Genomic DNA, 14,527 nt, shown 5'->3' with positions numbered 1-14,527 from the left:
AACCTGTGGGTCGCGACCCCTTTGGCGGTCGAATGACCCTTTCACAGCGGTCGCCTAAGACCATCCTGCATATCAGATATTTACATTACGATTCATAACAGTAGCAACATTACAGTTATGAAGTAGCAACGAAAATAATTGTATGGTTGGGTCACAACATGAGGAACTGTATTTAAAGGGCCAGAAGGTTGAGAACCATGGCAGTGCAAACAATCTTCCCATGCCTTCCCCACCCCTGGATGATGCTGGCATTCCTTGGCTTGTGGCTGCTCAACTCCAATTTCTGACTCTTTTCTTCATTTGGCTTTTCTACTTCTCCTCGTGTGTCTTTCCTTTGTGTGTTTCCTACAAGGGCACTTGTCACTGGACTTGTTACCCTCTTGATGATCCAAAGCATCTCATTTTTAGATCTTTAATTTACTGACATCTGCAAAGACTCTTTTAAAAAACTTTTTAAGATAAGATCACTGTGGAAACCGGTTTGGCTCAGTGGATAGAGCATCGGCCTGCGGACTGAAGGGTCCCAGGTTCGATTCCGGCCAAGGGCATGTACCTGGGTTGCAGGCACATCCCCAGTGGGAGATGTGCAGGAGGCAGCTGATCGATGTTTCTCTCTCATCGATGTTTCTGACTCTCTATCTCTCTCCTTTCCTCTCTGTAAAAAATCAATAAAATATATTTTTTAAAAAATAAAATAAAATAAGATCACATTCACTGATCCTGGAGTTAGAATGCAGACATATCTTTTTGAGTGTCACTATTTATCCCACTACAAATATGAATCTAAAATTCATAACATAGAAATAATAATGGTAATATATTTTCATTTGAATTACATGACCCTTACAGTATAATACTTTGTTCTAAAAACAGTAACAAAAGGAATTTCCCTCAGTATGATTATAAATGTTTAAAGCTAGAAAATAATTTTTGGCTTTATTTTCAATTTGGTTCATAGTTATTCATGATCTTCTGACCCCTTATAAAAAATCATAATTTTGGAGAGTCATTCTCTACCAGGAGCTGGACTAAAAATATGTGCCTTCTGGGGAAGAGGCTTACCAAATATCTATCTTGCAAATGGGAGAGAGATTCTGGAGTTTATGGAAAAGACCTTATGATAAACCTATTGCCTTTATAATCCACATGATATCAAAACTGAAAAATTATTCATACTTTGGAGTGATGGTGAGAAAGAATTATAAAAGTTGAAAATGTAAAAAATAAGCAAACAATCTTTGATCAGTAATCATACCATTATTTGCCTCATATTGTTAATATTTACTACATATATTCCTCTGTCACACTGATTTGAAAGCCAAAACTAAATATTTATGCTAATTGTTTTTGCAAAACTTTGCAATAATCCTTTGGGCTGCAGTGGATGATGGTTAACTCTATGCACACCTTAAAACTTTTGTCTGCTCCTGTAATCTAGTAGTCATGGCCTTACGCAGAACTTAGGCTACTTCTGTTCAATTTCTTTGCAAAATTTCCTTAAAATAACATTCCTAACATGAATTTTAAAAAATCAAGAATATATTAAGTATTTTCTTCCTGTATAAAATTTAGAAACCATACTTCACCTATTCTAAAAGAAAAAAAACAAAAAAATAATTTTTTGTCTCACATTAATGATAACAATGTTTTCTTCAATACCCAAATGAACCTAAAAATTTTTTTGTGGCATAAAAAATATAGAAGGCCAACAAACAGAAAATCTGCAACTGTGCGTGTGTGTGACAGAGAGAGAGAGAGGGAGAGGAAGAGAGAGGGAGGGAGAGAGTTATTTGAGGGACACAAAAAATATGGGTGAGAAAATGTGTTCTGTTTGCTAAGTCTTTCTTCTTAGAGCTCATAAATAGAATGACTTTTAGATTGGTGTACATGTGCTAACATTGTCTTTTGCCAAGTGGGAAAGAAACATTTCTTGAGCTGGTTCCCCCAAATGTTGATGGTTTATATCTAATAAACACGTTTAGATTCCATTTCCTTTAAAATACGCATGTGACAACTATAGGATACATTTGTTTTTCCTTTGCCAATTCTCCTTCTATTATAAGAGCACACTCTGATTAAAGGGGTTACTCCAAATGGCAATGCATATCAGGAGATTGTGCACACAAAAAGTTAAAAATAGCATGCAGCTTAATGAAATAAAGTTTCATGTAAAATAAAGTACAAAACAATATACAATACAAAAGTAAAGACAAAAATTTTGGAGTGCAGAGACATCTGATGGATTTATAGTATGCTCAGGTTTGATTAGCCTGCCAGGCACACTTTAAGAGCCATTCCATTGTTCAAAGGACCGATCAAGAAGCATCATGTGAAGGGGAATGACTCTGAGTTCAGCAGTTTGGGTCAGGTGTCTGTTTCTATGCTGCATCATTCCTATGCATGTCATCATGATGAATGCAGAGTAACTGGACACTAATTCTGTCTAAATCCAGCTGAAAAGAGTATGTGATCGTATCACAATCTAAGGCTCCTTATTTTTCAGCCTACCACTTGACAGCATGACAAAAGTCAAGGGTTATCACTAATGATGAGTAACATCCTATAATAATTTCATGTGGGCTATGCTTGAAAAAAAGACAATCTATTCCAAAATGGTAAAACTCCACGCATATTTTCCTGCAGACCTAATCTATATCTTATTTCCTTTCATAAATCATTAGCAATAACTTAAAATTAGAGGAAATTATCTATGGATGTGAAACTCTTTGCTAAAAACTAACAATGTAAGGTCAAAGGGAAAAAAAGGGATAACTCTCTGTGGTTCCTCTTTGCATATAAATCAAACTGTATGCAAATAGTCATTTAGGCAGAAAAATGCCATGAATTCTGTACATGAGTATCAATAAATTCAGCTTAAAGCACATGATCTTTAATATAACTTATAAAAATAATATTGTCCAATTTAAGTGTTCCCTTTTTCACAAAAGGTGACTGCTTTTCAATAGTCTGGATTATCAGAATTAGATGATAGCTCAGAATAAGACATTTGTCTCTGTTGCTTGTCTTAATCACTAAACGCCACCACCAATAATAATAACGAAAATTCATAATAATAATAGTAATAATTATAAATGTCAAATGCAGCAGAGGAGGTTTGGATTGCTTTGTTTTGTTTTGAGCAAGCTTAGCAGGCTCCAGGTTTTCTAAAATACATATGCAATGCACTAAGTTAGTTTTAAAAAGATACTATGATTTATGGCTTCTTGTGTTTACACGGGAACTATCTTTAATTACCAATATCTGGTTGTCAGAAATTCATATACTTGTAAAAGATAAAACCAAAAAATTTAGGCTTTTTTGAACATTTGTAAGTGTCTAATTAAAACACATCAGTTACCAAAGTCACTTTAAAAAGTGACTTTGAAGTATAATACCTCCTTATCATAAAAATTCTTTGGGAGTCAAACCTTCTCTTTCAACACAACAATGACTTAACAGTGAGTGAATCATATGAAAAGTTTACTGAGATCAAGAACAATCTTAGTCTGATAAATATAATGGAAATCTAGCCAATAAATGAGATAGCTAAAATAGGTCTAAATGGAACAAATATGTGTGTGTGTTTTTAATCTCGAGATACATTTCTTTATTTTGAAATGATTTAAGAACTGCCTTCTAACAATTATGTGGGATTTGGTTAGGTTAAATGAAGTTCAATGTTATCCATGCATTTTCTCTTTGATTTTCATAGAACACAGTTGTTACTTAGCTTTTCCACAAGAGTAGATTTGCATAAGTTTGGAAAAGTATTCACATTTTTATAGTAATGGAAATATTTTCATTACTCTGATGTAACATAATACTAAAACTAGAGGCCCGGTGCACTACATTTGTGCACTCGGAGGGTAGGGGGAGGGGACCCTCAGTCTGGCCTGCGCCCTTTCACTGTCCAGGAGCCCTCAGGGGATGTCCAACTTAGAGGAGTGGGTCTAAGCCGGCAGTCGGACACCCTTAGCGCTGCTGTGGAGTAGGGCCACTGCACTCGGCAGCCATCAGCCCGGCTTATGGGTAAGCAGCGCTCCCCCTATGGGAGCGCACTGACCACCAGGGGGCAGCTCCTGCATTGAACATCTGCCCCTTGGTGGTCAGTGCGCATCATAGCAACCAGTCGTTCTGCTGTTTGATCTATTTGCATATTAGCCTTTTATTATATAGGATTGTCTTATTGCTTGAAGTCTTATCAATGTATACATACTAGAGGCCCGATGCATGAAATTTGTGTTAGGGTAGGCCCTCGCAGCCCCGCCTGCCTTGGCCCTCGCAGCCTCAGCTGCTGCCTTGGCCCTCACAGCCGCCCCAGTGGCTGCCTCGGCCCTCATAGCCCTGGCTTCTTCCAGAAGGTCATCTGGACGATTGTTCTGCTGTTTGGTCTAATTAGCATATTAGCTCTTTATCACCCAACTAGGTTACTAAAACTTTGAGCAACAAAAATGTATTGTTCTTACTAATATTTACTGAACAATTATTTTATCCATGTATAGTATACCCTTATTTCCATAAAAATCCTCTATATTTGTAAATAAATGTGAATGAGCCAATTAGCTATTAGGAAGAAGGTACAGAAGCAAACATTGAACTCCCTATTCAATGAACTTAGTACATTTTGGCAGTCAACGAAGCCACTGGCAAATAGGCTACTTGAGAATCAACCTTTTCAGAGACTAGCAAAAATAATTAAAGCACGGGAAAGTAGTTCATTCATTATTCATATTAGTAATTTTTATTATAGATTTTTCATATGCAAAAGTGATTGAAATAGTAAAATAAAGCCCATGAATATATAATCTAATTTCAATAATATCTCTAATTTTGTTTCATCTATTTCCTGCAGATTATTTTTATACAAAACCAAAGCATTACATTACTTCACTGTACTTACTTCAATAAATCTCTGAAAGATAAATATTCTTTAAATAAAAACATAACCACAATATGATTAGGACAACTAGAAATTAATAATAATGTATTTATCTGATTAACTTTCAAATAAATTCTAATTCTGTAGAATATTCTTTTATAGGTTTTAGATGCTTTGGCTGGCATTAATTCAGCTTCTATGTGAATTTCTTTATTTGGAAAAAGAATTAGTCATCTAAACAGCACCACTAGTATGTGGTAGGTATATGATTATCTTTCTCTCTCTCTTTTATTTCAGATTGAGACCTACATGAAATAAATTTCCTAAGGTCATAATGCCAGAACCAGTTCAATTTCTGGCATCTTATTCCAGTACCCACACTCTTTCTTACGCAGATCCATATAACTTTAGGGTAGAAAAATATAAGGAATATACTAGTAAGTACACTCAAATCAATATACCATTTTTTTTCTCTTTTGAAGTAAGGTTTTATTAGATTTCTTTAACATCTGAAGCTAAATACACATAGTTATTCAGCAAATGAGGGCAGATCCACAATTGTTAACAAATTCTTGCTCATGACAGGATAGGTTTTTCCAGTATGCCATGGACCTATTTCTCCTTCATGTTTAACTAGCAATTTTATTATCTTTAGAATTTTGTTTATAATTTTTAATCTCCTAAATACATTTTTCTCATCCAAATCATTCTTTGCATTTCCCCAGACCAATCATCAGTAAATAAGGATGGCATAGTCAATGAGAATCTGCCTTAGTGAGAAGAGTCTCCCCTCTAACCTCTACCCCAACTGCATTAAATATACCACTTTTTTTAAAAAAATTCATATGCATTTGAGTATGTAAATTTTTTCCTTCCTTCCTTCCTTCCTTCCTTCCTTCCTTCCTTCCTTCTACCTTTCTTTCTTTTCTTTTTTATTTGATACTAAACATAAATTTTATCCATCAACTCAGAAATACTTATTCACTTAATAAATTTACTAGGAGATTCTATTTAACTTTTTGTAAAATAGTTTACACATATCTTGACACATAGATGTGGAGATATTTTTTTTCATCTAGCTAAAATGTTTCTGAGAGCAAGAATGTTAGAATATTAATATTTAAAATAAGTTTTGATATATAAATCTACAATTTAAAAATTGGTTCCATAATTGAGGTTGACTTCTACATGAATATGAAATGGAAGGCTTAATAGTTTTGGGACTCCAAAATGATCAGAACTATAAACACATCAGGAAAAGCACTAAAATCAAGGACTTTCACCGCTCTTACTCAACATAGTACTGGAAGTGCTAGCCACAGCAATCAAACAAGAAGAAAACATAAAAGGCATCCAAATTGGAAAGGAGGAAGTAAAACTGCCTTCTTCATTAAACTTTCTAGCCTTTGATTTGAAGTGAAGGATGTGTCACTTGAACACTTAGAGGCTATTGTAGGATCAATAATTGGCCTAATTTCAATATTGTTGTGTCTCAGAGAATAGGGAGATCTGAGAGGGAGAGAGATGAGGAATGACCATCCTGTTAAGCAGTTAGAACATACACAACATTTATCCATTAAGTTTGCCATTTATATGAGTGTTTGTGGTTTCCCAAAATATTACAACAGTAACATCAAAGATCACTGAGCACCGATTACCATGACAAATATAACAGTAATGACAAATTTTGAAATATGTGAGAATTACCAAAATGTGACACAGAGACATGCTGTTGGAAAAATAACACCAATAGATTTGATCAATGCAGGGTTATCACAACCTTGCAATTTGTAAAAAAAAAAAAGTGCAATATCTGCAAAGGTTGCCTATAGTTTGTTAGTTGGTCTTCCTTATCCACTTTTATCTCCTCTAAATATGTTCTCCTCATTAGATGGTCATTACAAATCCAAGTCTCATAAAACTTTAATTTCTCTGCTTTTAGAGTAATCATTAAGCCTTAAAGTGTCCCACAAACCAACACTATATGGCCAACAAGCATGAACTTACTCTTGCCCATTCCTTCAGGCAGGTACCAACCTAGTCTTCCCCTGGATCTCTATATGACAACCTTACTGACTTCCATTCAATAAATAGTCCCTGGATGCTCAGGGCCTTTGCAAATGCAGTTCCCTTTATCTTATGTCAATTCACTCCCTCATCTGTGCTTATACAGGATCTCAGTTCAAATTCTCTTCATTGGGAAACCCATCCCTCCCAAGGAATACAGAAAAACCTCTTTTCTATAGCACTATTTGCTTTTTGTTTCATGGTTTTTGTCAATTATAATTTCATAGGCATTTATGTTTTATTTGATTAATGTCTGTTTCCTCTCAAGAAACTATAAACTCTACTATAGTTTGTTTATATTCATTACTAAAGGCCTAGTGCACAGATTTGTGCACTGGTGGGGGGGTCCCTCAGCCTGGCCTGTGGGGGTCGGGCTGAAACCGGCTCTCCAACATTCCCCCGAGAGGTCCTGGATTGCAAGAGGGCAGTTCTCGGGTGATGCACCCTAGAATTGGGCTCCCTCCTCTCTGGTTCCGGGTGTGTCAGCTCGGAGAACTACAGCTCCTGTGTTGAGGGTCTGCCCCCTGGTGGTCAGTGCATGTCATAGCTACTGGTCGGATGGTCCAATAGTCAAATGGTCATTTAGGCTTTTATATATATAGATTAAATAGCATAAATACTCAACACAGCATGTGACATTAACAACTCAATATATATTTACCAGTTGTTGAATAACAAGAATTTAATTTTTCTTTCCTTCCTTCTTTCTCCTTCTCTCCTTCTTCACTCTCTTCCTCATCTTCTCCCTCTTCTCTTTCTCTCTTTCTCCCTTCCTCTCCACATTTTCTCCTCCTCCTCCTCCTCCTCCTCCTCTTCTTCCTTCTCCTTTTCCTTCTTCTCTCTCTCTCGCTTTTATAGTTCCCTCCTTTTAAAAAATCATCAGGAGATGTTCATTCCTATAATCTGTAAGTCATTCTAAGAACCTACAAGGCTATAATGTAGTGATTCTTAAACATGGCTGCCTGTTAGAATCACCTGGGGAGCTTTTAATAAGTACCCATGCCTAGGCCCACCACAGACCAATTAAACCAGCATTTCTGGAGGTGAGGATCAAGCAACATTTTTATAAAGCTCCCTAGGTGATTCTAAGGTTTAGCCAGGGTTGTGAAACATGCTCTAATGGATGAAATCTGAATACCCATCTGGTCACAAAACATTCAAGCCATGACTCTTGGTGTAGGAAATCCCTAATTCTGATTAAGTGACCTTTATATTCATTCATTCATTCATATATTTATTCAAAACATGATTTTAAATCATGTTATTAAATCTTTTATTTGTTACACTAATATTAAATAGTATATTTATTACTAAAAGCAAAAGTTTCTATTAGGAGTTGCAAAAGACTATACAATACAGCTAGATACTTTCTAGATTCTGATTTGACTGAATCCTTTTCTCCCTTTGCTGATATCATGGGTTTAAATTACAAATTTAACCCTAGATTTTTCTCCTTGCTTATCTCTTCACTGTGCATGTTACTTGAACACGTGGTAGCCTTTCACACCGATTGCACAAATGTAGCAACCCAGACATTGTTTGTGGGGGAAAAAAAAAACAAAAAAAAAACAGGCACCTCTTCTGTAAAATAGGCACATCCACACAAAAATATTTCTCCCTTATTCTGAAAGCTGTGAAGGGGAGTCTTTCTGATTGCTATAACATCTAAGGGACTAAGTAATTAGAGATGTGGCTCCAAAAAGAGAAGCTGAAGAGCTGTTGGGGCTGGGCAGGAAGAGTAGAAATATTTAAAAAGAGACATGGTGCAATCAGGAAGCGTTTTCCTCAAAGGGCAGTTGCTGCTGGAGCAACTGAGTCATCCTCACATTATTGTCTGCCCTAGATACAGAGAACGAACAGGAAGTGAAAGTTCAGTGTTGCTTACTGTCAATTACCATCCACATAAACAGACACAGGAAGATCAAGTCATGTAGTTAGCTTTATTGCCCTGGGATGTTTTGATAAATATGTTAGCAATATAAATAATAAACTTGCATACCCCCAAGGCCAAATTTTCGAGTTTCCTTTCTGAATTCGTCTCTTTTGAAAGCACTGTCTTTTCCCACACATTTTCTTTTTGAATTCACCAACCTCTGAGCCCCTTGTGTCTCTTCACCTTCTGTGTATAGGAGGGGACACCTCATCCTCCAGGCCCCTCATAAAGGTAAACGTGGTGCCAGCGAGTAATCCCCTTGGGTCACTAATGGATATTCACACATCTGAGAACCCTGTTAAGACGCTTCTGAAGTGGAATGTGACTCCAGCTGTAGCACTTACATACTGCTCATATTTCCTCCTTTAGGCTCCAGGGAGTTCAACAACTGCCTATTAGCAAGCTGACGATGGAAGGAAGCGCCGTAAATCTCCCAAGCAATGATAAAGCCGATGCTCCAGAAAGAAGTAGGAAAGAGCGAATTGCAATTAAAAAACAGAACCGTGAACTTTGGCCTTTTCAAAGAACAACACCCACAGTAAGTTAATGAAGAACATGAGAGGATAAACGAAACTGTAAACATTTCTTATATCTCATTTCAGCTATCATCTGGGTTGCAAGCAGAATGAAAGAGGACACTAAACATCAACAACCCAAATTAGTCTCTAAGATACAAATGCCGTATCATTTTGAACTTTTTAGAACATTTGGTTTACATATAATTTGGTCACTCCTGTTACTTCAGAGAGGCAAAGAGTTGGTAACTCCTATCGTATAGGTACCGTTAAAGAAGAACTCTTAAAAATAAGAGAAAATAACCTTAGGTGTTATAGAAATCACATATGATTTAACTAAATAGGTTGGATACTTTTAAACAACATGGTGAGTTGATGGCACATATCTTCCCATTGTTTAAGCATAAGCTAATTAAAATTTCAAAATGTAAGGTAACTTTCCTGACCATATGCCAAGTAGAGCTAGAGGGGAATCTACCCTTTATGTGAAGAAGAGAGCTTAATGTTCAGACTAAGTAAGGGAAAGGGGGAGGGAGATGTAATACAGTTTTAAAAACCATAAGAATTAAGATATAAGAATGATGAAGAAGAACACCTGGCTTAATTTATACTTACATATATTATCTTGTTTTATACTCACAGCCTTTTGATAATAAGATCCACTCTCTATAGAAAGCATGGGCCACTTCAAAAAAAACACACAAACAAACAAACAAAAAAAAAAATGGAAAAAAAAACACACACAAAACAAAGCATTGCCAGGTATCACTTTTGCCCTTTTGATTCATGTAAAAAGGGTATAATAATACGAGTATTTTGCTTTTGTACATTGCTAATGTCTCATAGTACCACCATTGCATCTGTTGAAAAGATAATTATGTTCTTTATTATCAAGTGTACCTAAATAATAAAATAAAATCAGACTAGATAGGACCATCCCAGATATAGCCATACAATAGTCTCAGACCACTTCGAAATAGAAAAAAGAAATGCTCATAAATTTCTAATTATGTATGTAAAGCATTATCTCTAAGATATATAATTTAGTTATTCTTACATTTTAAATAGCTTAATGGCTGCCTTTGTACTGCATTGGCCATAGGTGTCAAGCTTGACATGTAGGTTCACAACTTACCAAGAGTATAGGAAGTACAGGTGAAGAGCATGTTTGTCCCATGTTAAAGAATCTACCTGCTAAAAATAATCACTTTGCCTTCTTGAAAATCCCTCCCTGCTGCATGACAAATGACTTTACAAAATTTTTTGACCAAAATCTCTCGGTTGATTTGCATTAAGTAGAATTAGTGGCTGCTTCTCTCTATATAATAGAAATTCCAATTCCACTGCCAGCAATTCATTAAGGTGACTCAAGAAAAGTGCTGCCAACTATATTTTAAAATTGCTGGTCTTATTTACTTTGCTCTGTCTCAAAAACCAGTAAAAACAGATGACCTGCCCAAATAATCTAGATTCTATGTAAGTTATACAATTTCATTTCTTAATTTTAAATGATGCTTTGTAATTAGAGAAAATGCTTGTGTATGGGTTTTTAGAGAGAAGTCTTTATTAATTAGACCGAAACTACAAAAAATTATGAATAGTAGAATTTCAATACTATGTACAATATATATGCAGATATTCAAGTTTTCTTTAAATGAATTATTCAATGTGTACATCACATAATATTAATTGATATATTTGTTTAATAACAATACCCATGAGCTATGGTAGATAACAACAGCATTAAAGAATGGCAGACTCTGGCCCTGCTGGCGTGGCTCAGTGGTTGAGCATTGACCTATGGACCAGAAGGTCATGGTTCGATTCCCAGTCAAGGCCTATGCCTGGGTTATGGGCTTGATCCTTGGTGTGGGGTGTGCAGGAGGCAGCCATTCTCACCGTTGATGTTTCTATCTCTATCTCCCTCTCCCTTCCACTCTGAAATTAATAAATATAAAAAATAAAGTTAAAAAAGAATGGGAGACTCTACAGCCAGAATGTCTCAGATTACTTGGGTTCATATCCAGGATTTACTTAGTTCTTTATTTTTTATAATTTAGCTTTTTTCTTGTTCTGTAAAATAGTTTATCAATAGAGCCTACTTCATAGGATCATTCTGAGGTTTAAAGGAGTTAATACATGTAAGCGCTTGTAACAGTGCCTATTACATGCATAGTATCTGTGTGTTGTTCCCCATGCCCTCCTTACAGTGCCCCTCTCTCCTTTTTATAAATATATTTCCTTTGTCTAGGTGATATCTTTTCTGAGGGATTAATATCTCTTAAGTGTAAATCTGGAAATATTGTACTAACTTTACTATAAAATAGTGTAAATAAACAGATATGGTGATTGCCCTCATGTTGTTTATAATTTAGTGAATAAAATTTGAAAAAAAATAGAACCTATGAATGCTTGATTAAGTTTGTAAGGATAGTAAAACAATAAATATACAAATAAACAAATAATCACAAGCTGTGATAAGTGATATGAAATGACAGTGAAAAACCAATGGTAAAACTAATTGACTGCCTTCCAGGAGCTCACTGGCCAGCAAAGAAGACTTAACAACAAGAAACAAAGCAGCCTCATGTTAAAAGTATTTTTATAAAGTAAAATTAAGTAATATTAACAAGAGTTGGGAAGTATACATACACACTAGCAAGAATTCTACCAACCTTAGCAATGCCTTGTTTAAATATATCACCACATGCAAACAATTGTATGTTTAGAAACAATTTATATCCTGCTTTTCCACTTATCTTTTGTCATATGTGTGTGTGTATCAAGTTCTACAAAGCTTCACAATTACATTTGAGTGGCTTCCCAATATTTCATCAAATGGCATATGTATTCTCTTAAGTTGGACACATATGCTAGTCTTAATATCTTACGATATAAGTAATGATCCAATAAAATAATTATATTGATTTTTCAATCTTTTTTATTTCTACAGAATTCTTCTATAAAATATTTTTTTTATTTTGAATAGTCTTCTTTGGATCTACTTTAATAAGTGAGATTATTGAGTCCAAATGCATGATTTATTTTTTCTGACCCAACTTTTCTTTCAAAATTAAATTAATATTAATGTGTTCCAATTTTAAAAATATTTGATTTGTGTACAAAAATTCAAGCAATCGCCCTAGCTGATTTGGCTCAGAGGATAGAGCGTTGGCCTGTAGACTGAAAGGTCCCGGGTTTGATTTCGGTCAAGGGCACAGGCCCTGGTTGTGGGCTTGATCCCCAGTAGGGGGCATGCAGGAGGCAACCAATCAATGATTCTCTCATCATTGATGTTTCTATTTCTCTCTCTCTACCTTCCTCTCTGAAATTATATATATATATAATTCAAGCAATCAAAAAATGTATAAAGTAAAAAATAATCCTAGGTGAAGGTAGCAGACACCCGACCGGCAACGTCAAGGCAGCAGGGCTCTGCTCTGCTCTGATGTGGTCTGGACTCACACACACTTCTGGGTGCAGCAGATAGATCCCAGCCTGAGATGGAGCAAGAGGACAAGGTGCTGAGCCAGTGGCCGGCAGCTCAGCACCAGTTTGCAGAGAACACTGAGAAGTCAATGTGCATCTTGGAAATGTCTCCATCTCCCGGAAGCAGTAGAGTGCACACTTCTCGGAACCATGGCCCTTCAGGCATTCAACACATTCTTCAGTGTCCACAGGTAGAGAGGATCCTCTTGGTTTCTGCTGAGGTGCCCGGGCAGAATGTGAATAAAATGGGCCCACAGTTCAGTGTGTTGCTGCCTGAGCATGGTGTGAACTACTGCCCCTAAGTGACACTCCCTCCTTCCCAAATGATTTACTGTCATGAAATGTCTCCTTCTCAACCACGAATGATGATTTTTAAAGGGCCCCAGATGATGTTCTTAGGAGGGTCCAATATTCCAGGGTGGTCATGACCTTCAGTGAGAATCTAAGCATTCCCTCCAATGGGCCACCAGTCACAGCTCCCAGTAAAATCCCGCATTAGGACACCAACAATGCCTTATTCTGGCCACCCTATAGTACCTTTTAATAGAGACTCCTTTACACCTAAAATGTTATTGCCTTCAGCCATGTCTTCTGCTGAGGGCCAGGCAAGGCTGTCCTCTGGCTCAGATGTTGTCCCCTAGGGATCCCCACAACTGTGGAATACCCCCAGCTGGGTCTCCATCATTGCTGACTTTAGAATCCCAGGACTCTTCTGTTAGCCAACCAGCCTCCCAGGAAGACCCCTTCCTCCCTGAGCAACCCATACCTGCTCCACAAAGTGCAGAGCAGAAGTTCAAGGCCCTGGAAAGAGCACCCAGGAGGAGAGCCCTGGTTGCAAGGCCTGACTGCTGCCAATAGGAGAACTGTGGAAAAGCTTACAGTAAGCGCTCCCACCTTCTGAGTCACCAACACAAACACACAGGTGAGAGGGTCTATAAATGTGAGTGGGAAGGTGGGAAGTGGTATTTCTTTCATTCTAATGAGCTTGGACGACATATGCGGATACACACCAGATACTGACCACAGTACCATGAGCCTACCTTGATACATCATAATTACCAAAGTAATCTCTCTTTTGAAGAATAATTTTGTTGGTTACCTTAAATATTCCACTCCATTCTCTTCTTGCATGAATAGTTTTTACAGTTTCTGAAGAGAAAGTCAATGTAATTTTTCCCCCGTTCCTCTGTAGGTAATATAGTTTTTTTCTCTGGCTTCCTTAAAATTGTTGTCTTTGATTTTTTAAAGTTTAAATATGATGTGAATAGGTATAGAATTTTTGGTATTCATCCTTCTTAGTGTTGCCTTTCTTTCTCTCTTTCTTTCTTTTTGCACTTCAGTTTTGGAGGTTTCTATTGGCATATCTTTAAGCTCACTGATTCTTTCCTCAGCTGTGACCAGTCTACTGATGTGCCCATCAAAGGCATTCTTCATTTCTGTTAGTCTTTTGATGTCTAGCATTTCTTTTTGATTCTTTCTTAGAATTTCCATCTCTCCGCTTATATTACCTATCTGTTCCTTCATGTTGTCCACTTTTTCGAGTAGAGCTCTTAGCATAGTCATCGTAGTTTCTAACATTTCCAGTGTAATAATTTCAAAATCTCAGCTGTATCTGGTTTTGGTTCTGATGCTTGCTTTGCCTCT

General features: G+C 36.5%; 1 pseudogene; it reads left to right on the top strand.

Moving 5' to 3' along the window:
• Positions 1 to 12,897: 12,897 nt before the first annotated feature.
• Positions 12,898 to 13,903, top strand: LOC139016933 (Krueppel-like factor 17; annotated as a pseudogene).
• Positions 13,904 to 14,527: the final 624 nt, after the last annotated feature.

This window comes from Myotis yumanensis, unplaced genomic scaffold, assembly GCF_028538775.1.
Source record: "Myotis yumanensis isolate MYYU_CA2020_CCGP unplaced genomic scaffold, mMyoYum1.0.hap1 SCAF_9, whole genome shotgun sequence".
NCBI lineage: Eukaryota > Metazoa > Chordata > Mammalia > Chiroptera > Vespertilionidae > Myotis > Myotis yumanensis.
This window is presented reverse-complemented; position numbering and strand designations above follow the sequence as displayed.